At 39.0% G+C, this 25,456-nt stretch overlaps 1 protein-coding gene across 1 annotated transcript in view; it reads left to right on the top strand.

Moving 5' to 3' along the window:
• Positions 1-25,456, top strand: part of LOC121526670 (KATNB1-like protein 1) — a 63,305-nt gene that overhangs the window by 8,321 nt on the left and 29,528 nt on the right. The window lies entirely within an intron of this gene.

The raw sequence follows: 25,456 nt of genomic DNA, 5'->3' as shown, positions 1-25,456 counted from the left end.
TAGATAGATCAAAAAGTCCATTGTCTGTTACATGGCTCCTCTGAGATGTGCAAGAGCATTGTGTGAATGAAATCCTTCAAAATAAAATCCTTTCAGTGTTTATTTGAATGCTAAAAAAAGACCTGTTTGGGGGCAATTTGCTTTGACTCCCTCAAAAGTTTGAGACCTTTTGACCCTTTATGACTCAAGAAATAGTTTTTTTTTAGTGGCATAGAGAATAGTCTGCAGCTGTGTCCCAATTCAGGAATAGCATCCTTTGGAGGCCCAATCTAGGAAGGGTCAAGTCCCTCTTAGGGGTCCAGGAATGACATGAAGCTTAATCAAGCGCAACATCATTAATTATTGTAAAATCTTTAAGCTACTGTTGTGTCTTAACTCCTTCTACTTCATTGTTTTACATTTTTCATACTTATCACTTCGTTGAAAAAATGATAATAAACTAATATATAATAAAAATAATATACCATGAATGAGTCTGTATAAATGCTTTCAGTCAACTACAAATCTGTTTTTATGAATGAACAATAACTATCTCAAGACATATCTACAACTTCAATTCCAAAAAAATTGGGACACTGTGTAAAATCTTAATAAAACAGAATGCAATGATGTGCAAATCTCAGAAACCAATATTTTATTTACATTAGAACAAATCAGATGTTTAAATGGAAACATGCTACCGTTTCATGAAAAATATTAGCGCATTTTGAATTTGATGGTCGCCACACATCTAAATAAAAGTAGGGACATGGTCATGTTTACCATTGTGTAGCATGCCCTGTTCTTTCAACAACAGTCTGTAAACATCTGGGGTGTGAGGAGGCCAGTGATTGGAGTTTATGGGGAGGAATGTTGTCCCATTCTTGTCTGATGTAGGATTCAAACTTATCAACATTCCTGGGTCTTTTTTGGTCTGATTTGTGTTTTATGATGCAGTAAATGTTTTCTATTGGTGAAAGGTCTGGACTGCAGGCATGCCACAACCATCAAAACAGCATGGTTTGGCATTGTCTTGCTGAAATATGCAAGGCCTTCCCCGAAAGAGATGTTGTCAGGATGGGAGCATATGTTGCTCTAAAACCTCTCTATATTTTTCAGCCTTGATAGTGCCTTTCCAGATGTGTAAGCTACCAATGCCATAGGCTCTAATAATACCCCATACCATCACAGATGCAGACTTCTGAACTGTGTACTGATGACAAGCTGAATGATCCCTCTCTTTAGCCCATAGGATATTGCATCTGTAATATCCAGAGAGTTTCAAATTTTGATTTATGTGACCACAGAACAGTTTTCCATTTTGCCTAAATGGCATTTGTGAATGGCACAGTAACTGTGTTGAAAGACGATGATTTCCTGAGCCCATGCAGTGATTTCCAGTTCAGAATCTTGCCCGTTTTTAATGCTATGCTACCTGAGGGCCCGAACATCAAAAGCATTCAATATTATTATGCACTGCAGATGGTGGAATACTCAGAGCCTTGCAATGTTACATTGGTAAATATTTTTCTGCTTTTCTGACTCTGTCCAGAATCTAATAGGGGAATAAAAGTCCAAAAACAAATCTTATAAAGAAAAAGAATGAAAACTGGTGTTGGTGGGGGCAGTCCAGTCTCACATCCTTGATAGCTGCATCATCTTGACAGCTGTTTATATAACTAACATCATGCCATCTACTAACATGGCCTTCTTTAAACTAATAATTAAAGATCAGGGAACATCTGAAATAGCAACAATCATAGTTCACCCTCAGAAGGATGCAGCTCCTGAATTGGGACACAGCTTATGATAGTTTACACACCATTGAGGAGACAAATTATGTGGACACACAGAGCAGAGACAGGAAGCCCAAAACCATACAGAGGGGGAATATTTCACCTGGTTGTGAAAACCATAGCTGACCTCATGCCGCCTTCAGTATAAAGTGGCGGAAGCTAAAAATAGACACTGAGAAGACATGAAAGGTCTGTGTGAGATGAAAAGATGAGCTGCTGACCCTGTTTTTTTTTTTTTTAACTTCCTGTTGTCAGTGAAAGTAGGCCCTCTCAGATGTATTGTGTGTTTCTGTTTTGCTGAGTTATGCTGTCTGAAGAAGGAACATTTGGCTTACTGCTGCTTTTCGGTCTGGTCCATCACATGGATCCAATATGGCAAATCGTATCCGTCAAGGCAGCTGAAAAATCAACATGTTTCAGATGCCCACAACTAAAGACAGACATCATTTTATTAAACTTCTCGTGAGGGGTATTTTTGACCAAAGCAGGGGTCAAACTGTGGGAGACTGCTGAGTCTGGGATAAACCAAAACACATCTCCAGAAGCACCGAAAAATTTCACCACGTTTAGCTTTTTGACTTCTGTTTGAGACTTGATCACACTCACCACAGCAGGAAGGAGAGACGGTGTTTCCCTCCAAAAGTACTTAATCTTTTTGTCCTGTAGACTGGAATGTGGAGGATCCACTCTTTGTTATCAAGACTGGGATGTCTTAAATCAACAACAGAAGCTTGCTTAAATTCTGCAGACTAATGTTTTCTCTTCAATAACAACTGTTTGTTTCTATGCAATTAAATCCACTAAATTTATCTGTCTTTACTCTTTTCAAATGAATAACGCTGAACCGAGCAGATGTTTGACATGTTTCTCTTTTTGTTGTCCTCTCTCCTGTGGTGTCCCCCAGGGATCTTTTCTCCATCTCCTCCATTCTTTGCAAACTGTTTAAGCTCTGTCAGGTTGCACAGGGATCAGGTGTGAACAGCCTTTTTCAAGTCCAGCACACAAATTCTCTGTTGGATTGAGGTCTGGGCTTTGACTTAACCACTCCAGAACGTTCACCCTGTTGTATTTAAACCATTTCTGTGTAGTTTCCACTGTTTGCTTCAGGTCATTGTCTTGCTGGAAAACATTTTTTCTCCAAGCCATACTTCTCAAGATTGTTCTTGACGATTTTCCTATATTTTGCCGCATTTATTTTATCCTCTACCTTTACAAGCCTTCCAGGGCCTGCTGCTGTGAAGCATTCCCACTAAAGAACCTTCTCCAACTTCACCATGGCGTCTTCCACGTGCCTTTTGGTGAACTGGTCAAGATTTAATATGAGTTTTCTTCAGCAGTGGCTTTCTCTTTGCCATTCTTCCATAAATCTTGGACTGGTGAAGAGCCCGGGCATTACTTGTTGTATACAGAGTCTCTCCCATCTCAGCTGCTAAAGCTTCTAACTCCTTCAGCGTAGTCATAGACCTCTCTCACTAGTCGCCTTGCACAGTCACTCAGTTTGTGAGGATGGCCTGATCTATGTAGATTAACACATGCCAGATGGATGTGTTTCACACATCCACCTGGAAAACCACTCATTGACAGCGTTTGGGGAAAGGGCAGAGCCTTTGAAAAAAAACTCAGAAGGGGATTGGATGAATGTTCGGTCTGTCACATCTTTACGGGCCAATCAGAGCAACAAAACACGTGATGCAGCCGCTACCAAGCTGCGCGCCTGCACCCCTACCAAAGGAGTAAACTCCTTAGAGAACTGCATAACGCAGCGAACCATGACGACCGTAGACATGTCAGTACACAACTTTTGTCGTTTTTTTAAAAGAAAAGAACTCAATGCTGTTCTTTGTTCTTCTTTTAATGAAGAAATGTTGTTCTGATAAAACTGATGCTTTAGCAGCATCCATGCTCATGTCATCTGCCATTATTGCACCGGCCTCTTGTTGCTGCTTGCTTATGTCATGACTCTGCCACGCTCGAAAGTACTGCCTCTCATCGTTGATTGGTCCTGTAACTTTCTAACCAGGCCCAAACTGTTCAGGCAGCCTTGCAAGATGGTCTCGCCAGTGAGAAACACGGAAATGTGCATATCCATCTGCTTTGCAAGGTTAGAACTGTGCCATATCCCTTCCGATTCTTGATGATTTAACTGAACTCAGGGGGATGTTCAGCACCTTGAAAATTTTTTGTATCCATCCCCATACTTATACTTTTCAATAAAATTTTCTCTTAATTGCTTGGAGTGTTGTTTTGTCTTCATGGTGTAATGGTAGCCAGGAATACTGATTAGGGTGATCCCCATTTAACTCATTGTGAGACTACTAGCACCAATTAATTGGACATCTGTTGAATTAGGTCAGTCACTTTAAAGGGATTAAATATTTATGTAGTTACTTATTTTAAATCACATATTTTAATTGAAGTGACATGACTTTGTAGAAATCTTTTTATCTTGGGTAGGTCGGGTCATACTGTGCAGTTCTAAGGACATTTTTCCTTTGCAAGTTGGGTCACTAAAAAATTTTGAGGACCTACTGAGGGGATACCCACTTCTGCAGTTATTCTGATAGATATTTTAATATAATCAGAGCATCAATTCATTCATATTAGGTACAAGATTTTGCTATAATGATGAATCAGCAAAAAAATGTTGCCTTTATTTGTGATTCCTCTCTAATTACATCCTCTTTTAGGCACCAAGCACGCTTACAAAAAAATGATTGAACCTTGTGAGGTAGGTGAGGTTTGTGTTGATTTGGCGACCCCTGTGGACAAAGTTTGTCCTGGACAAACAAAAGCGGTATTTTTACACACAAAAAAATCTCAGTCTACTCTCTTTTAACTGTTAAATCACTCATCAAATCATTGCTGTTGCAAAACAAAACACTGCAGTTTGAGCAGTGAACAGTTAATCACCTTGTCTGATGCTTAAGGTAATAAAAATACAAGGCAAGAAATGATCAGCTATTATAATGGTGGTCTTGTTTTCCTTTAAAGGGCATAAAGAGGTATCAACATTAAGTTGAGTCTGTTTCATAATCAGCTGAAAACTTCTCATGGGAGCTTTAAAGAAGGATTCAGTGTTCCTTACAGTCAGCATGCCTTTACTAACAACCTAAACATCATCTCTATTTTCTGTCCTGATAGTTATTACTGACAGAATTCAACCATGACTGTGCTCCTTAAGAAAGCAGACGTCTGCTTTGACCTTGGCTTTTTAAAGTGCTTTGAGACCGAGTAGAAAAATGAAAAATACCTTCTCTTCTTAAAGTATTTGGTTTTGTAATAATATAGAGTGAGCCAGTACACAGAGTACAGATTCAGCTTATTCAGAGCCTTTGATATATGGATCCTCTCCTTTGCTCTGGCCTGGTCCAAGTTAGAGGGATCAAAAAGTAGCAGCAGACCAAGTCTCTATCAGATAAAGAGGATCAGAGTACTGGGGAGGTTTAGCATGCATGTGGTCTCCTGAAACCCAGGGTACGACAGGGTCAAAGATAAAAGTTATCCAGAGTATCATGGGCCAACATGAATAAACTTTAGCTTTTGAGGAATATAAAAGAGAGAAAAGACTCGTTTGTAACAGTGTTGTATTTATTTTGGAAAATAGACATGTCTTTGAGTTACGCAGATCACTTGAACAAAATGTTCAGATTGCTCCTGTGCATCTGCACCACCTTTCCTGCTGCTGTCTCCTCTACATGTGCTCAGCCTCTGCTGCTCTGCACGTGTTAAGCACGTGCAAATCACACATGGGTTTCAGGGAATCAATCAATTCAGCAAAATTTAATCCAGGATATGTGTGATATTATTTAGGATGCAACCCAAAACTCACCACTACCTTAGAAAAACACAAACCTACTTTTAAGTGAGAGCTGTTCTCCGTCCACATAATGAAGTTTAATTGAGATGACATTTGAGCAAACGACAGAACACGTTTGAGGTGGCAGGGGAAACTCAGCAGGCCGTTGAGGGATTATACTCCGTATTCTGTCGGTTTAGGTTTGGTGTGAGAACAAATGTTGAAGTCAGATTTTAAAATGAATCCCTTGTGAATCTTTTCTCTGGAGCTTACATAAAGAGACAGTGACCACAACATCCCTTCTTTTCTTTCTGCAGCTGCCCGACTCTTCAGCTGTTAGCCACAGCGGTCCAGCCTCACTAGACATCTCCAATGACTGCTGTCAGCGTGGTCATTAAGTCTTTCAGTCTGTGTCTGTTTAAACAAGCTCCTCAGACGGCCGGTGGCCACACAAAACCATTTCCTAGCTCGGCATGATCTGCCTTTCTCTGCCCAAATTCATGCTGTGGTCCATTTGACGGGTACAGCAAACACTGCAAGTCAGGGTTTTGTTCACTCCCTAAGGGTACAAAATCTTCAACCACCTGTTTCTGTCATCACAAGAAGAATGTAGCATGCTGTCAATGTGTGGCTAACATTTGTTCCTGCGATTTTATAAAATCTCCACATGAATTCTGATTGATGAGTTCACCAACGGTCTAACAGCCTCAACATGTAGGGCTTCATTCATTAACGACTAATGTCATGTTTTTGTAAGCTTGAAGCTCATTCACATTTTTCCAAATGAGCATAAAAAACACCCCTTTGATGTCCATATAAGGCCATAAGACTGCAGAGACACCTATACATACACTCATACAAAAGTCACACACTATCAGAAGTCAATGGAAGAGATGCCAAGCTAAAACCTCAAAACGACTTCACACAGGGCACCTGAGTTAAATACTCAAGTAGTGAATGCTTGAAATGAAGGCCAAACAGGCTGATTTGAATGACATGGTAATTAAATAGCATGAATTGTGGTTACTAAATATACACTACAGATAAATCTGATTGTATCACAAGATCTGACAGCGCTGTCATCAGAAACAGTGTCCATCATGCTGTAATCAGGAAAATATGCTCACCAGATGAAGTAGAAAAAGTTAAATCTGGGAGGGGGAAAACAATTGGAAACAAAAGAGACAATGTCCATACCTTATTATTTCAAAATGAATAATATTTGATGGAAACCACGATTATTCTAAAAACTGGCACTTTTAAATGATGGTTTGAACACATTGAATGCCTTTATATGATGTAGGTTGTTGTAGATGTGTTTCATGGAAAAATATTCTCACTAAAGTTCTTAGTTTATTTTCTTAAGTTACCCAAATATTGCATGATTGAAATAAAAGTCAACCATATTTAAATCATGTATTTTCTATGCATTATTTAATATATGAAGTAAAATATCATTTGATAGTCTGTGTTACTTCAACTTTCCTAAACTGGCAGATTTGAGTGCTAATAAGTGCAAAATGAATTATTCCGTTCTGACATCTCAGTAGAGATGCACAAGGACACAGCTACTGTACTTAAGTTAAAGTCTGATCCTGTGAAAGTAAAAGTAAAACTTCTGGCCTAAATCTGCTGAAGTAAAAGTCAAAATTATTTCATTTAAAGTTATTTAAAGTCCCTATAAAGTGATGAAAAAAATCTTTGTTTTAGGTTTTTTGTATGACAGGTCAATGTATTATGAACCACTCGTCTCCTTGACCAGGCGCGCGTCTTTCAAACTCTATAAACTCCAAAACTTTGAATAGAAACACACCCAAAAATGCTGCTGGGATTGAAGTTACTCATGTCCGCCATCTTCTGGTGTAAAGTGGTAACAGCGCAGACCTCCGCCATTAGCCTTATCTCCCAATAGTACAGAATCCTTTAAAAAATTCCTGGATCCAGACGCTTATCCAGATCACTCCCAAAATCTAATCAGTTCTTCCTTATGCCCTTTGTGACATTTCCTGAAAATTTCATCAAAATCCGTCAATAACTTTTTGAGTTATGTTACTAAAAAAACAAACAAACCCCCCCCCCCCCCCCCCCAATCACATAACCTCCTTGGCAGAAGTAATAAGGCAGTAACATCTGCTCTAGGATGGCGTGGGTATGTAAGTTGGATGAGCTGAAGCCACACCCACTCACGAGAAAGATTATCCTCTCAAACTGAAAAAAAAAAAAACCCACCCTGCTACAACCTGACTGGAGGAATCATCTATCTCCTCTGCTGGACCTGTCGGCTCTCTTTGTTAGCCACCAGAGGAACAATCACATTTATGTCTTGATAGTTTAGAGCTTCAAAGTCTCAGTTTCATTTTCTCATCCTGTATTTAACTCTTCAGGTATTCCTTATAACTCATTTTCTAAGTTATGAGAAGTTATGTCTCTCTACCATTCATGAGATGTCATTGTTGCAACATAAACACCGCATTTCCTGATGTTGCTCTTCAAAATAAAAGTCTTCAATGCTGATTTGCATTAGATCTTACCAACAGCAGGTTTGTTTGTTCCCGCTGGTTTAAGTAAAAAATAGACAAGCACTCCAGCAATTAGCCTGCCCCCTGACACTGAACTCAGGTCAAAGCGCAGCTGCCTGAGTCTGTGCCAGAGCAGCATGGCGAGGTTGGAGATTAAAGTTACTGTTTTCTGGCACAAATATCTCTGTTATGATACTTTTAAAGACCCGTAGACCATTGAGGCTGATAGATTTACCTCACAATGAACAAAAATATATCATGTAGCTGGCTGTTAACGTTCAATGAAGGAGGTGACATCAGCTAACATCAGACTGTACTTAAATAAATTGTGATTTTATATCCTTGTACAGTCTGGGGTGCAGAATAATTCCCGATAGGGACCAATGATGTGGCAGGTCCCTGTATATGCACTGCCCAAATAAAACCAGGCCAGAAAAGAGGTGAAAAACTTGCTAAAAGTCTAAATCCAGAATTCAGACACAGATACTGTAGATCTCAGTGTTTCACATGTTTACAGCAACCTCATTCCGACATATCTGCTGTGTTAAGACAAAAAGTTTGGGTTTCACTTTAAAGGGACTTTAACTACCTTACGAACCTATAAATTCACGAGCTCCTGATAGCTAATTTGTCTTTACTCCAGCTCATAATCATGCTTATTTCTACTGTCATAGTGGGCATTTGAACATTGTTGTGAATGGCATCTCATGGGCTTTTTGAGCCTGCCTCTTGTGGAAACTAAAGGAACTGCAGTTCTCCGCACTTCCACAATGGCTTCATATTTCAAACACTCTTTGTTATTAACTTTCAGCACATTTCCAAACAGTCCCCAGACAACAAGCAGGCTATTTATGTGTCTGAAGAGTACAATGTTCTCTTGGTAGCGTTATTAGTCATTCATAGCCAGCCTTGTCCCCAGGTCCTGATTCATTAAGAAGATTTTGGTATGGAGACGCAATGAATCTGAGAGAGTCTAGTCAGGGGACATAGCTGTCTGTCTGAGTCCAACTGTGCCATGCCATTAAGCCAAGGACATCAATGACCTCTAATGACAAAATCACCTGCTACTGCTGCATAGATACTCTGAATACTTACTTTTTTGTGATTTGAGACATCTGTGTTTTTGCAGTTCCCATCCAACAGGCTGGTGAAAAGAGATGTTTTTTTTTCAAGGTACACTGGAGATCTACATTACCCATTCATTTGGACCCCTCCATAAACACTGAAAACCACTTGATCGCAGTCTTTCAAAAACAACACTAGATACCGTCTCATGGGTATGATTACCTTTACAGTCTGAGATGTGGCTCCAAAGACACAAATAGCTTCTAGTTCTGCCGTTCATCACTTTCTCTGTTATCCCTGGTGAAGTTTGAAGCTCCCTTTCTCATAAACAAAAATAAATTTACCTTCCTGACCACTTAAAGGTGATACAAGGGTCAACACGGGGCACTGCTGAATGTTTTTGTGCTCTCTGCTGCTCTAAAAGAAGAGAGGTCTCCTCTGGACATGAGCTCCAGATGGCAGTCAGACATGGGATGGGACAAAATCTGTGCTGTCATTCTTAGCATTCTTACATCTAATTAATTAATCTACTCTTGTCCCAATGTAGAGAGGACGGATTTCTAGACGGAAATATGTCTGTTGGAGATATGCTCCATCTCAGATAAATACTACTGGCCATTTATCTGGATGACATAATATGTCACATATCAAATAATCATCAGTCCCCGTTTAATAAAGCCAAGTATGCTGAAGGAAAAAAAGAGCCAGCAACATTAGCTACTTAAGTAATGTTACTATATTAGTAACATAGCTAAAGCAAAAGCTAACAAAGCAATGTTAGCAATGTGAGTTACATAAGCAAAGTGGGTAATGCTACTATATTAGTAACATAGCTAAAGCAAAAAGCTAAAAAAGCAATGTTAGCAATGTGAGTTACATAAGCAAAGTAGGTAATGCTACTATATTAGTAACATAGCTAAAGCAAAAAGCTAACAAAGCAATGTTAGCAATGTGAGTTACATAAGCAAAGTAGGTAATGCTACTATATTAGTAACATAGCTAAAGCAAAAAGCTAAAAAAGCAATGTTAGCAATGTGAGTTACATAAATAAGGTAGTTAATGTTACTATATTAGTAAAGCAAAAGCTAATAAAGCAACACTAGCTCTGTGAGCTACATAAGCTAAGTAGGTAATGTTACTATATTAGTAACACAGCTGAAGCAAAAAGCTAAAAAAGCAATGTTAGCAATGTGAGTTACATAAGTGAAGTAGGTAATGTTACTATATTAGTAACATAGCTAAAGCAAAAGCTAATAAACCAACACTAGCTATGTGAACTACATAAGCTAGGTAGTTAATATTACTATATTAGTAACACAGCTAAAGCAAAAGCTAACAAAGCAACGCTATGTGAGTTACATAAGTGAAGTAGGTAATGTTATTAAATTAGTAACATAGCTAAAGCAAAAGCTAATAAAGCAACACTAGCTATGTGAACTACATAAGCTAAGTAGTTAATGTTACTATATTAGAAACACAGCTAAAGCAAAAGCTAATAGAGCAACGCTAGCGATGAGTTACATAAGTGAGGTAGGTAATACTACTATATTAGTAACATAACTAAAGCAAAAGCTAACAATGCAACATTAGCAATGAGTTACATTAGCTAAGTAGGTAATGTTATTTTAGTAGTAACATAGCTAAAGCAAAAGCTAACAAAGCAATGTTAGCAATGTGAGTTACATAAGCAAAGTAGGTAATGCTACTATATTAGTAACATAGCTAAAGCAAAAAGCTAAAAAAGCAATGTTAGCAATGTGAGTTACATAAGCAAAGTAGGTAATGCTACTATATTAGTAACATAGCTAAAGCAAAAAGCTAACAAAGCAATGTTAGCAATGTGAGTTACATAAGCAAAGTAGGTAATGCTACTATATTAGTAACATAGCTAAAGCAAAAAGCTAAAAAAGCAATGTTAGCAATGTGAGTTACATAAGTAAGGTAGTTAATGTTACTATATTAGTAAAGCAAAAGCTAATAAAGCAACACTAGCTCTGTGAGCTACATAAGCTAAGTAGGTAATGTTACTATATTAGAAACACAGCTAAAGCAAAAGCTAATAGAGCAACGCTAGCGATGAGTTACATAAGTGAGGTAGGTAATACTACTATATTAGTAACATAACTAAAGCAAAAGCTAACAATGCAACATTAGCAATGAGTTACATTAGCTAAGTAGGTAATGTTATTTTAGTGGTAACATAGCTAAAGCAAAAGCTAACAAAGCAATGTTAGCAATGTGAGTTACATAAGCAAAGTAGGTAATGCTACTATATTAGTAACATAGCTAAAGCAAAAAGCTAAAAAAGCAATGTCAGCAATGTGAGTTACATAAGTAAGGTAGTTAATGTTACTATATTAGTAAAGCAAAAGCTAATAAAGCAACACTAGCTCTGTGAGCTAATGTGAGTTACATAAGCTAAGTAGGTAATGTTACTATATTAGTAACATAGCTAAAGCAAAAGCTAATAGAGCAACGTTAGCAATGTGAGTTACATAAGTGAGGTAGTTAATACTACTATATTAGTAACATAACTAAAGCAAAAGCTAACAATGCAACATTAGCAATGAGTTACATTAGCTAAGTAGGTAATGTTATTTTAGAAACATAGCTAAAGCAAAAGCTAACAAAGCAATGTTAGCAATGTGAGTTACATAAGCAAAGTAGGTAATGCTACTATATTAGTAACATAACTAAAGCAAAAGCTAACAATGCAACATGTTAGCAATGTGAGTTACATAAGCAAAGTAGGTAATGCTACTATATTAGTAACATAGCTAAAGCAAAAAGCTAACAAAGCAATGTTAGCAATGTGAGTTACATAAGCAAAGTAGGTAATGCTACTATATTAGTAACATAGCTAAAGCAAAAAGCTAAAAAAGCAATGTCAGCAATGTGAGTTACATAAGTAAGGTAGTTAATGTTACTATATTAGTAAAGCAAAAGCTAATAAAGCAACACTAGCTCTGTGAGCTACATAAGCTAAGTAGGTAATGTTACTATATTAGAAACACAGCTAAAGCAAAGCTAATAGAGCAATGTTAGCAATGAGTTACATAAGTGAGGTAGTTAATACTACTATATTAGTAACATAACTAAAGCAAAGCTAACAATGCAACATTAGCAATGAGTTACATTAGCTAAGTAGGTAATGTTATATATTAGTGGTAACATAGCTAAAGCTAAAAGCTAACAAAGCAATGTTAGCAATGTGAGTTACATAAGCAAAGTAGGTAATGCTACTATATTAGTAACATAGCTAAAGCAAAAGCTAATAAAGCAATGTTAGCAATGAGTTACATAAGCAAAGTAGGTAATGCTACTATATTAGTAACATAGCTAAAGCAAAAGCTAACAAAGCAATGTTAGCAATGTGAGTTACATAGCAAAGTAGGTAATGCTACTATATTAGTAACATAGCTAAAGCAAAAAGCTAAAAAAGCAATGTCAGCAATGTGAGTTACATAAGTAAGGTAGTTAATGTTACTATATTAGTAAAGCAAAAGCTAATAAAGCAACACTAGCTCTGTGAGCTACATAAGCTAAGTAGGTAATGTTACTATATTAGAAACACAGCTAAAGCAAAAGCTAATAGAGCAACGCTAGCGATGAGTTACATAAGTGAGGTAGGTAATACTACTATATTAGTAACATAACTAAAGCAAAAGCTAACAATGCAACATTAGCAATGAGTTACATTAGCTAAGTAGGTAATGTTATTTTAGTAGTAACATAGCTAAAGCAAAAGCTAACAAAGCAATGTTAGCAATGTGAGTTACATAAGCAAAGTAGGTAATGCTACTATATTAGTAACATAGCTAAAGCAAAAAGCTAAAAAAGCAATGTTAGCAATGTGAGTTACATAAGCAAAGTAGGTAATGCTACTATATTAGTAACATAGCTAAAGCAAAAAGCTAACAAAGCAATGTTAGCAATGTGAGTTACATAAGCAAAGTAGGTAATGCTACTATATTAGTAACATAGCTAAAGCAAAAAGCTAAAAAAGCAATGTTAGCAATGTGAGTTACATAAGTAAGGTAGTTAATGTTACTATATTAGTAAAGCAAAAGCTAATAAAGCAACACTAGCTCTGTGAGCTACATAAGCTAAGTAGGTAATGTTACTATATTAGTAAAGCAAAAGCTAATAAAGCAACACTAGCTCTGTGAGCTACATAAGCTAAGTAGGTAATCTTACTATATTAGAAACACAGCTAAAGCAAAAGCTAATAGAGCAACGCTAGCGATGAGTTACATAAGTGAGGTAGGTAATACTACTATATTAGTAACATAACTAAAGCAAAAGCTAACAATGCAACATTAGCAATGAGTTACATTAGCTAAGTAGGTAATGTTATTTTAGTAGTAACATAGCTAAAGCAAAAGCTAACAAAGCAATGTTAGCAATGTGAGTTACATAAGCAAAGTAGGTAATGCTACTATATTAGTAACATAGCTAAAGCAAAAAGCTAAAAAAGCAATGTTAGCAATGTGAGTTACATAAGCAAAGTAGGTAATGCTACTATATTAGTAACATAGCTAAAGCAAAAAGCTAACAAAGCAATGTTAGCAATGTGAGTTACATAAGCAAAGTAGGTAATGCTACTATATTAGTAACATAGCTAAAGCAAAAAGCTAAAAAAGCAATGTTAGCAATGTGAGTTACATAAGTAAGGTAGTTAATGTTACTATATTAGTAAAGCAAAAGCTAATAAAGCAACACTAGCTCTGTGAGCTACATAAGCTAAGTAGGTAATATTACTATATTAGTAACACAGCTAAAGCAAAAGCTAACAAAGCAACGCTATGTGAGTTACATAAGTGAAGTAGGTAATGTTATTAAATTAGTAACATAGCTAAAGCAAAAGCTAATAAAGCAACACTAGCTATGTGAACTACATAAGCTAAGTAGTTAATGTTACTATATTAGAAACACAGCTAAAGCAAAAGCTAATAGAGCAACGCTAGCGATGAGTTACATAAGTGAGGTAGGTAATACTACTATATTAGTAACATAACTAAAGCAAAAGCTAACAATGCAACATTAGCAATGAGTTACATTAGCTAAGTAGGTAATGTTATTTTAGTAGTAACATAGCTAAAGCAAAAGCTAACAAAGCAACATAAGCTATGTGAGTTACATAAGCAATGTAGTTAATGTTATTACATGAGTAACATAGCTAAAACTAAAGAAAACAAAGCGACGCTAGCTTTGTAAATTAAATTAGCTAAATAGATAATATAGCTATATAAGTAACGTAGCTAAAAAGAAAGCAAAAAATGTCAGATGTGTTGGTAATGTTGCTACATACCTAATGTAGCTAAGGCAAACATACCTATGTTAGCTTATGCTGAATTTGCTAAAGCTAGACCTATTGTAGAAGTGGTTATGCAATTGGTGGCTTACTTTAGTTGTTAGCTGAAGCTAAAGCTAATGTAGCTACATTAACTTACGCAGTTACATTAACAATGAAGCTATGTTAGCTTTAGCTTTTGCTAACGAAGCTAAAGCAAGCCACTGTTTGCTTAACTAGGCTACTTCTAAAATAGGTCTGTGCATAATTTCATCACTGTTTGAATATATCAGACCTTTTTCCTGTTATTTTTAATGACATGTTTCTTAGTCTATAATGTGGTTATTTCATGAATGTAACTGCTAGACTTAAAGATGAATTTGAATAAAACTTCTGAAACACTGTACCAGCAAATTACATCACATCTGTTCTGAGAGAGGTACCTGAGATATGCAGTCTGCAGCTATGTCTTTCTCAACAACACTGATAAGAAGCAAGATAAATGATGAAACTAAAACCAAATTGCATGCAGTAATCTTGCAATCCATCTAATTAGCGACATTTTATCATCTTCACATATAATGCAGGCAAAGAAAGGAGCACACTCAATAAATCTGACTTAGGTACATAATTTTAAAAAGGCTTTTAAAAAACTGAAATGTCTGTAAAAAGAAATGTCTTTGAGGATTCTTTTATCCCTGGGCTTGGAAGGGTACAGGCCACAACAGACACAGTTTGTTACGACATGTGGTCTTCTTCACAATGTGAGGAAGACCGCTTGTCATGTTGAAACAGGTTTGTGTGGCCTGTAGCTGCCAAGTCCAGTAATAAAATCCCTATAAAGGACATTTCTGAGTGCAGACTCTTCCGTGTTTTTCATTATCTTCATTTAGTCAGATATGATTTATCACTGTATGGTTGTCCTGACATACACTATATTGCCAAAAGTATTTACTCTCCTGCCTTGACTCGCATATGAACGCATATGATATCCCATTCTTAATCCATAGGGTTTAATATGATGTTGGTCCACCCTTTGCAGCTGTAACAGCTTCAACTCTCCTGGGAAGGCTTTCCACAAGGTTTAGGAGTATGTTTATGGGAATTTTTTACCATTCTTCCAGAAGCGCATTTGTGAGGTCACACACTGATGTTGGACGAGAAGACCTGGCTCTCAGTCTCTGCTTTAATTCATCCCAAAGGTGTTCTATCAGGTTGAGGTCAGGACTCTGTGCAGGCCAGTCAAGTTCATCCACACCAAACTCTCTCATTCATGTCTTTATGGACCTTGCTTTGTGCACTGGTGCACAGTCATGTTGGAACCAAAACTCCACCAAACTTTACACTTGGCACAATGCAGTCAGACAAGTGCCGTTCTCCTGGCAAGCGCCAAACCCACATCAAACTGCCAGATGGAGAAGTGCAATTCGTCCCTCCAGAGAATGCATCTCCACTGCTCTAGAGTCCAGTGGTGGCGTGCTTTACACCACTGCATTCGATGTTTTACATTGTACTTGGTGATATATGGCTTGGATGTGGCTGCTCGGCCATGGAAACCCATTCCATGAAGCTCTTTATGCACTGTTCTTGAGCTAATCTGAAGGCCACATGAAGTTTGGAGGTCTGTTGCGATTGACACTGCAGAAAGTTGGAGACCTCTGTGCACTATGTGCCTCAGCATCTGCTGACCCCTGCTCCATCATTTTACGTGGCCCACCACTTCATGGCTGAGTTGCTGTTGTTCCCAATCGCTTCCACTTTGTTATAATTCCACTGACAGTTGACTGGAATATTTAAGAGCGAGGAAATTTCACAACTGGACTTGTTGCACAGGTGGCATCCTATCACAGTACCACGCTGGAATTCACTGAGCTCCTGAGAGTGACCCATTCTTTCACAAATGTCTGTAGAAACAGTCTGCATGCCTAGTGCTTGATTTTATACACATGTGGCCATGGAAGTGATTGGAACACCTGATTTTAATTATTTTGATGGGTGAGTGAATACTTTTGGCAATATAGTGTAAATCAGATATCAGAGTTGCAGTATAGGGACATTATTTCATGTTTTGTATTGTAACCTATCCTCAGTCTTGTATATAAAGCTTACCTCAGCTGGATAACAAAAAATGTTGCTTTGACAATTGCCTTTTTTTTTTTTTAGCTGAGTGCTGAAAGATCCATCAGGGCCTGATTCCTCCATTAGAGTTCCAAAAGAAAGATCCTGCATGAGCTACCCTTGGGAGATAAGGTGTTGAAATTTCATCTCATGTCTAGAGCCAGTTCTGCCCTTAGAATAACACCTTTACGGGGCTAAATGATTTCCTCTTGGCACTGCCGGGATTTATTTCTACTGGGTGATTGTCGTTTCATATGGTGGTAGCAGGTTTGTGCTTAACTCTCAAGAAAGCTTGCGGTTTCCTTCCCTGTACTTGTTTCCCAGTGTGAGGAGTGTGAAGTATGTCCTCCACACGTGCTCAGAAGGTAGAGAACACTCACCAAGTCTTCAAGCTCTGTGACATTTTAAAGGAGGTTTTGTACTGGTTATCACTTCATTCCTATCTAAATGGTCTTAAAACCACAGTTTAATTGAGTTCCTGAGTTACCATTCCAGTAAAACCCCAGACAAGTACTGTAAACCCATCGCTGACCTTTCCTTTGGTGAAGCTCTGATCTCAAATGTTGATAGACTGATGGATTGTACCCAAAAAGACAAAGGTGGGCTGTTCACCTCAACATGGTCAGTGCCCCACAGCCATGTGGATCAGACTGTGGACAAAGAACAACAGGAACACTGCGATGTTAAGAAATTCTGACAATGCTGGCCGAACGTCACAGTGACACAAGTTGAAGTAGGCACACAGACTGCCTGGCATGCGCAACATTTAGGACACAGGACGGGGCAATAATGAGCCTGGCATTGTTCTCAACAGCATGCTGCATTCTCTGAAAGCATTTTGCCAAGCCGTCAGAGTAGACAGCTCTTCTGTGCAATTTGTCTCAACCAGGCAGGCATGACGCAGCCCTGAGAAAATTAGAGGTGGTTAAATTAGTTGGATCCTTGTGGCCTGGCTTAGAGAAAAGATGTAAATGTGTTCAGCAGCAGCTCTAGTCCACAATAGGTTAGATGTCATTGCTATCTGAGGATGCTCACAACTAGAAATGACAAACCAATCCTTTGCAAAGTAGAATTAATGATGAATACTCTTGCTTATCTCAGCAAAGCAAGGCTTTCTTTACAGTCATTCACTGGCAAGAAGTCTGACGTCATGTTGTCGACAGATCAGGCTGAGCTAATTTAGCTTCCCACACAAGCAAGGGGGGACTTTTTTGGGGACTTAACAGACCCGAACATGGACTCTGTGAACCGAGTGACATCCCCAACTCTGCCTGCCAAAGCGGCCAGTCTGTTAGCAAACCCCTGTTATCACCCAGCTCTCAAGACTCCTCAAGTGCTGGATTAATGAGTTGAATCTCTGCTCTCCCCAGCTCTAAGCAAACACTTCCTGCAGACTGAGACGAGACCCAGGTTGGCCCGTACAGAGCAGCTACGACTGAATGTGAAACAACATGACCCTTGGATTTCAAGGTTGGCCACTCAGGGAGATTGATGACCTGCAAGTGAGGGAATAGGGAGACATGAAAAACTAGGAGCCTAACCCATTCACTGTTAAATTGCATGTTGATAATTGGTCCTTTTCTGGTGCAAGAGTTGTGTTGATTGTTTGTAACAAACTCAGAACTATGTGGAAACATTTCATTGGGTATATAATCATACATTGTTCATTACTGGTAGTTATGTAAATAAAAGCAATCCTTAAAATCATTGGTTACTAACCTGCTGTGTTTCCACTTCCTTGTAAAGTGGAAGAGTTCAAGCCCACTTATGATGCTGGCAGTGCTTTAGATTTCAGAGTCCATCTCACCGACTCTGATGGTATGTTTCCACCGTGCGGTCTGGTTCAGTACAGTTTGGCACAGTTTGGCACAGTAAACCCTCATCTTGATTGCATTTCCACACCCAGTGTCCATCCAGCCTTGCTCATGTTGATGGAAACTGTGTCTATTTTCTGAGAGTCACTCCTATGGTTTCCAAACAGCCCTTCATTTGGTAACATTTTGTTTTTTTTTATATCAACTGAACAACAAAGATGGAAAAGAGGAAACCAGCATCAAATAGGGGGCAGGGTTTTATTTGCACTGCGTTTCCTTTAAAAGCATGTTTATAACAAAATGAAGGAGAGACACTGTTCAGCTCAGTAGAAAACATGGCTCATTTTGTGTTTGCCCATTATTATTTCTGTTAAACAGTAAGTAATGATTCTTTCGACCAACCAACAGACTGCTGTGAGTCCAGCTCCACTTTTAAGGATTATATTGGTCCTTTTATAGATGATGTCAGTGAAGGACTCCAGATGGGGGGCAAGTAGTGATTTCTGCATCGAGGAATGCTATTAAAATGCTATTTATTTTATGACTGTGCCGACTGTTCAAATTGTAAATAAAATATATTTAGCTACTTTTGAGTCCCGACAGTAGTGACACATTCAGAGATTAAAAAAGGCACAGATTAAAAGCTTTCATCTTAAACCTGGGCGAGCTGAAGCAGACAACGCTCCTGTACGATCCTTTTTTGCAAAGCCGTCCAGCTAGGTTCAGTGGCCTACAGTTTGGCACAGTAAGTCCCAATCTTGCTTGTGTTTCCACAGGTGATGTCTGTCGAGCCTCGCTAAAGAAACCCATCTCTTTTTAAAGACCTCTATCATTGGGCTCAGCTAAGTAGTAAGATCTTTTGGATTCCAAAAAGCTCCTCATTTGGTACCAGTTTAGCTTTTGTAAATGTGGATTAAATAACAACAAAAATATAGGGAATAAAAATGGCTCTCAAACAGAAGCTAGCTACTGTGGTTCACATTAAAGAGTTGTTTCATGGAAAAGGATCATTCCTGAATGGCCCGGCACTAGGCCTCTTACCCCAAAGTTTATTTGGTTAATAATACTAGAGCCCCGTGTGGGACGTTTTTCTTTATCTGGCTGGTGCTGGTTTTCTGACCATTACCGCTTGCTGCCATCCATTCCCACCCGCACTCACAACAGATGTGTCAAATCCTGCCTGCAAACTGCACAAATTCTAACAATCTATGTTGAACATTCAGAACAGACACATAACATTTAATTAAAGGAAATATTGATAGGTTTACATAAACACCATCCTGATAAAGTTTCTTCTCTGACTGAGGGAAACCCTAAGGCCAGCCACACACTAGACAATTTTTTAAAGGGGCTCTATGCAAGATTTAGAAAAATATCAGTGTAGCGACACTGCCGGCCATTAGGCGAACTACAACAATACTGTGTTGCTCGTCCAGGATGGCACGCTCCTTGCTCATGAACAAGCCTCCGGTTTATCAGCTGATACACACGCAGACCAAGGTGTTTACCGGCATCGTGTATACAGAGGAGGTAAGTGAAGTAACACTTAAAAGTTCCACCAACTAAAAATGAAAATGAATAAAGCATATTTGAACCTCTAGTGCGGACACGGCACAAAGGCTATTAAAAAAGGACGATATTTTCGCGACCATTTCTATGAATGAACAACTTAGCGAATTAGTGCAGCACTGACTAATTTAATTGTCTTTTTACATGTGTAATGTGTGATGTGTATTGAATGGGATGCGTTTTAGAGCAGAAGCAACAGGGCTAACGTTGCTTAGCTCTGATAATGGTGCCTCGACCATGGATATCAGATAGCTGACGTTATGTGTTGAAGATATTTTACAAACTAAGTATCAAAACATAAACTCAGTAAGTTGAGTCCAGTGCCAGGAAGCAAGAAAAAGATGAAATATTATCCAGAAAACACTAAATGAGCAACGTAACATTCTCGTTGTTTGGATAGCATCTTTGTAAGCAAACTAACGTGATGTAGCGTATGGTTTATACAACATAAAACACTACATTGTATTTCATGGTCCAGAGTGATGCTTTACCTTTTCCACAGAAAGACGGCCATCTCTGATCGGTATTTATCCTGAGCACCGAGTGTAGCTCCCTCTATTTCTCAAATGATCCATCGATATTTATCCTCCATTTCCCCCTGCGTCGGTTACACTCTCTTTTAGCATAAAGGGCTTCAGCAGATAAAACTGTCTTAGTTTTTTATGTTTTTGAGGAGTTTGTGTGGGTGTTTGGGCTGAGCTAGCCAGTCGTTTACTCGCGGAAGCAGCCTTCTCCATTCTACACGCCGTTGTCAGGTATAAACAGAGCAACGGGGTGCGCGCATTACGTAGTACCCGATGTCACTTCCATTGAGATTTCGCGGAAAATTCGGCCCGAGTTCTTCACAGAGAAACTACTCTACAGGCTTATACAGGCAAACAAGGAAGACATAAAGAGCCTCATTCTTCACATTGGGATAAAGTGCGCACCATTATATACTCAAAAGTGGGAAGTTTTAAAGCAAAGATCTTACACAGAGCCCCTTTAATCTGAAACGATTTTAAAACCATGGGAGACTGCAGACTTCAGGACAATTTCCAAATATTTTTTATCTTTAATCCTCTGAATGCACACACTAGACGACTCAGCCAGATTGTCAGATCACTGGAGACCACTCACCTGCCGACCTGCCTACAACCTGGCGTGATCACGTGACTTCAGAAAAAAACAAAAACAAAACACAAATGTCTGTTGATACCATCTTGCTGTCTCTCCGAAACAGGCTGCCCTAGCATGCGTATTTGATAACATATTTGATATTTACGATTCTGGGTTTGAGAGGTTATGACGCGATTTGGAGCTGTAAATTAATTGTGTTGACAACACACACATGCAGACTACTCAGACAAATAATCGTTCGGACGAGGCTCCAGTCGGTATACGCCCCCACGATCATCAGGGGAGGCAAACCTTGCCCCAAATCAGGCTTAAAATCCTGTAGTGTGTGGCCAGCCTTAGGAAACAACCACATCCTTGTCAAGCGTAACAGTGCCACACATGGATAAAAAAAGCAGCTGTGTCAGACTGATTCAACTACTGGTGTTGGTTTAGTAATAGCAATGTCAAAGTAAGATTTACTGACCTTATTTACATATTTATATATTTACAGATTTGAAATTGTGTCCGGATCTCTGGAAAGTTTGTGTGTCATAATACATACCATGCACATCATTAGTTGCTTAAAGCAATAAGGCTAGTTTTCATGGAAATGACTGTTTTGTCATTTATAATAGCTGTATAATGGCTCAGCATCTCTGCATGCCTTTGTGTATGTGGGTTGATAGGCCAACAACACAATAAAGAGAGCATTAAAGCTCTACCTTTCAACCTATTTACAAAGTCCTGGTGCACTTACATTTTTGTGGAGCTTTAACAAAGCATTACATGAGCGACTTGGTGTGTGAAGCTGGCTGCGTGGAGACAGACCCATATTCAAACATGTTTACGCAGCACCGGCGACTACAACTGTCAAAACAGCAATTAAACCATGATTTCTGGGAGAATTATTCTAACAGCAACGTGACACATCTCCTGTGTTGTCTTGTTTAATATGAGCATGGAGTAGTACTTTAAAAAGAGCTTACTTTGATGGAGCAGGTGTATCATCTCATCCAAATACAGTTCCTTGTGGGCGTATTTCAACAAAGTCCAGTTGTTTTCCGGCTCTGTCAACCAGTCCTTGAGCTCGTAGCAAATGGGACACTTTCAACTGGGGTGCAACGTCATTCCCAGCTCCGACATCCGACTTCAGACTTTTGTGCATATTTATGATTTTGTCATGGCATCAGTTTGGATCCAGTTAACCCAAGAAGTCTTCTGAGAGGTTTCAAGGACAATTAGAGCAACGATGTGGCGTGCAAATTGAGACAAACAGACCCTTATTATAGAGTTAGATTAGAGCTGATACCAATACCAAACAGATCAGTTTGTCCAATAGGTAATGCCACATAATTGGACGATGTTTGTCAATAGCAGCCAATATCATCTGATACTGGTGTTATTTCATCAGTCTGCAAAATAAGTTAAATACTCATGAGGACTTGTGCTCTCTGGTATGACAGGAATGTTTTATACCAAACCTCATGCACATGTGCTAAATATGTAATTATAAAGTTCCGGGTTTGTCAGAGCCAGGAAGTGTAGTGTCTTCCTTTCACCACCCTTAGGCGACATTATTCTTCAAATGAGGAGCCATATGGGAGCCAAAAGAGTTGTCTTGTACTTCTGAGTTTGAATGATCTGGATCACTAAAAATAGACTAGTCCTGAGTATTACACCTTAGCATAAGGAAATCAATCATAACCATGCACGTTTTTAAGTCGACGTGCGATTCTTTGTAACACTGATGTGATTTACATCTTTGTGAGTTTAGTGGAGACTCTACACATGCTGTTTGACTCCTTATAGAGGTTCATCCATGAGGATCTTTAGACTGTTCTTTTAGTGTTATTGTGACCCAGGCCGACAGCCTCCCATATCTCCAGAAATAATATACAGCTTTCATCAAGCGCCCAGTCTGATCTGTCTCAGTTTTTGTTTTTCTAATGAAAAAAAAATGTGCTCACAAACTTAGTTGAAGTGCAAAAACAAAGCCGTGTTTTAGTGGTGCTGCTGTCGCATTTACTTCAGATTTACTGTGGCAATATAGTGTTTTCACGAGCACATGCTGTGGTCCTGCTAATGCCATACTCTGAAGCCCTGTAAGTCACTGTGGTGTTGATGTTGAGTGCAATTACGGCAAAACTGCGCAGTGATGTGCCGGGGCAGACTGTACTCTGCTGTTTGTTTAGGTGGCGGTCTGAGGCTGCTTTAATAGTGGCGCTTTGGGTCTGGAAGAACACTGAGCTTCTGGATTGGTGAAAAAAAAATCCCAAGATCCAGCATCTAAGGGCCTTGAATTCATTACACATGTCCCCTGTCTCCACAGTTTAACCCTGTGATCATGTGCCGCCCCTTGATCGCCCGGGGAGAGAAATACCACACAGAAGCCGCCTCCTGTCTCCTCGGGGAGTTTGTTTTTGAGTTTGAGAACTACTAGAACCTCTCAGAAATAGATAAATAACGTTGGTAAGCCACAAAGACTAACCAAAGGGGATTCTTAGAGTCTTATAAAGAGGCTTTATGGCAGTTTGGTGGAGATAAAGAGCCATCTGCATCCTGATCTCACTTGTGGTCAGAAGAGAGTTCATCACTTTAAGGGTTTATTTAACTGTAAGCTTGGGAGAAGATAAACAGTGGTTGATATGTCATTAGAAATTAGTCTGTTACAATGCAGTCAACTAAAGTGGAAAGGCTTTGTGGTCATGTTGAGGTCTCGGAGAGTTTAACAAACACTGCTTTACCAGGTCATAAGCTGGGACTTGCAGGGCATGCTCAAACTGATGCGCAGTGAAGGGAAGAAATGGGTAATTTTACAAGGGGATATGTCTGTTTCATGTCTAAAGTTGTGAAAACAGAATTCTCCAAAGTATGTTTTGCCATAATAAGCTAATAAATTCAATTTCTGACCTGCCAAAACTCTTGTTTGAGAGGAATGGATTGCCTGGTCAAGGAAGTACTGTAAAACCTTTCTGCTCTATTAAAGAGGAGAAACATTTTCTGTCAACAAAAGCCTTAAACCACAGCACCAAAAACCCTGCTGTTCCTCTATCATAAGCAGTAATAAGCACATCATATTTCAGCAATAGGCATGCGATCTGATGTGACATGTTATTTTCTCCTTGCCCTTTTTTTCCTGGATTGTGATCAATATTTTTTTCTGGATTTAAAGAAAATCACATGAACGTGCACGCCACATGACATCCTCAGAACTTTCCATCCATCTTTTTAGCATCACACATTTTACATGGATGACCACTGGAAAAAACCTTTATAGGACCATAAATGTGTTTGCTAGCAATTGTAAACAAAAGCAGTGATGCAATTTGCTCTACAATTTGGCAGCACTCTTCTCTCAAGCCCCCCCTGGTCTCTGCGGTCTTTTCTTCTTCCTGTCTCTTACTCAGTGGGGCACAACAATATACCCAGTACAGCATGAGTGGGTTAAAGGTTAGGCACTCTGCAGAGCCGGGCCTTCTCGATGGAGACACTTTGACGCTTGTGTTTGAGTGGCAGTTAGCAGTGGGTAGGCGCACCAAGAGCATGTGAGTACGAGGTGTGATCACCGTACGTTTGTGTCTCTTTGGTCTGCCAGACACCACAGCACAGCGGGGCGTCGACATCAGAGAGAAGTTCAACAAATCCTTGGATTGATTTACACACATGCTACTGACGCCTGACTATTTTTGTGCTTTCTACAAGAACTCTGAGCAGCTTTCGGCTAACTTGTTATGACATGTCTTGACCAACTCAGAGCTGCTTTATATTTCTTCCTCTTCATTCAGATGATAAATTATGCCTTTCCACAGTATTTCCACCATTGCTTACGTATATTCTCTTAAAACTTGCATGTGCTTCTGATAAAAATGTCTGCCAAGCAGCGTGCTGTATGTTAAAGCCTATGTGTGCGGCGTTAACGACGCATTGATTTGTATAAGTAGCCGATTTTGTGTCAACATAATTTTGCAGAAACATGATTAAACTCTGGCGCTAAAAGAAAACTAAAAAAACACAGGCGCATGCTGATCCGTGTTGATCTTCTGCCAATGTTCATCTGCAGCAGCATGCTGTTATTAGGAATTAACGCCAACATAGCGGTGAGAGTCATAGCATAAACATCCTTCTGGGGAGAGAAGCCTTCTCTCACTCTGCATGTGCCCAAGCCACAAGCATCCCTGAGTTACATAACCGCCCTTTTATGCAGACGTACAAATCCATGTGTCTTTTTGTTTTAGGCCCCGAAGGCCACACAGATGGACAGTGAAATGAGGCTCCAATATCCTGATGCGATTAGCCAAGGGAGAGTGTGTCATCTAGACAGAGTGATAGAAGGGGATCTGATGTGTGGAAGTGCATATCCAGGTTTTCAAAGAAAAATGTGCTCTAAAGGGACTGAAGCCTGGTGTCTG

Source organism: Cheilinus undulatus, linkage group 18, assembly GCF_018320785.1.
Source record: "Cheilinus undulatus linkage group 18, ASM1832078v1, whole genome shotgun sequence".
Lineage (NCBI taxonomy): Eukaryota > Metazoa > Chordata > Actinopteri > Labriformes > Labridae > Cheilinus > Cheilinus undulatus.
This window is presented reverse-complemented; position numbering and strand designations above follow the sequence as displayed.